Source organism: Chiloscyllium punctatum, chromosome 13, assembly GCF_047496795.1.
Source record: "Chiloscyllium punctatum isolate Juve2018m chromosome 13, sChiPun1.3, whole genome shotgun sequence".
NCBI lineage: Eukaryota > Metazoa > Chordata > Chondrichthyes > Orectolobiformes > Hemiscylliidae > Chiloscyllium > Chiloscyllium punctatum.
Genome location: NC_092751.1, coordinates 20,224,649 through 20,225,794, shown reverse-complemented (window position 1 = coordinate 20,225,794; position 1,146 = coordinate 20,224,649). Strand labels below are relative to the sequence as shown.

The window sequence follows — 1,146 nt, the reverse complement described above, 5'->3', positions numbered from 1 at the left end:
CTTCTCATATCAGAACATGCTGACATGAAAACATCGAGCTCTGATTGCAAAGTTTTTTACATTAAACTGGGAGTATGTTTAACTAAGCAATTCAGACGGCCAAGATGAATAATCAGCATTTTTTTTCTTCAAGCTGAGCTCTCCACACCAACTGCTCCAACGAAGGCCGTGGATAAGATCCCCATCGATTATTTTGGTCAATTTTAGTCTCAACAACAACCTATTGTTCTGAACAATGCTACACCACAAGCAGAGGGCTAAGTCTGATTTTCATCGTTAATTTTCAAATTCAGTTCTTATTACACCGTTTCTTACGAATGTGGACAGCAGAAGACCGTTAACATTCCATTTCTAATATTTCCAGAAAATTCTACTCCGCTGATATCGCCTTGCCTTATCAGACCTCAAGCCAGCAACCTGGATCAGTCGAGTTCCTTTCCACACATGGAGTTGCTTTTTCGAATTCATTGACTGCTGATGTAATAGATTATTGGCCTTGAGAGTCAGTTGTAAATTAGGTTGAACTTTCTCAGCTTGACTTTCAACTGATCCTAAAAAAAAATTCATCACCTGCAGGTAAATGTATTGCATTGCTTCTTGTTTTGCTTAATCACACCCCCCACTCCCGAACATCCAAATTTCACGATAGTTCGACAAATGTTTTGAAACTGATTCGTGTTGGAAGTTGGTGGCTTTTTGTGTCTCGACATATAATGTATTCAATTCGACGTCTTGAAATGACCTTTTTCAAATGTGAAAAATCACTTTCGATTGAGTGCAAAGCTCAAGCTCGACGAAATTCCGCTCAGAAATTAATGACTTTTAAACGATTCAGCGCTGTGAACAGGATTCGAACCTGTGCAGGAGAGACCCCATTGGAATTCAAATCCAACACCTTAACCTCTCGGCCATCACAGCCATAGAAAAGCTGCCAATTTCCATAGTAAAAGAACTGAATTCATGAAATACGCCATTTGTTTGAAGAACAAATTGTCAAGACCCAAAGATTTCGCCAAATCCTTTGCAGAGACCCAGACGAACGTTACCTTAGCAGATTGACAGGCTTTCACCGCAAACTAGATCCTGACACAGCTGAAGTTGTGGGAATGATTCTTCGTCGAATTTTAGAGTCACGGATGTACACCA

The 1,146-nt window shown here is 40.1% G+C and overlaps 1 non-coding gene across 1 annotated transcript; it reads right to left on the bottom strand.

Moving 5' to 3' along the window:
• Positions 1–835: 835 nt before the first annotated feature.
• trnas-uga (transfer RNA serine (anticodon UGA)) lies at positions 836–918 on the bottom strand. The gene has a single exon. It is a non-coding gene; the product is annotated as a tRNA-Ser (tRNA).
• Positions 919–1,146: the final 228 nt, after the last annotated feature.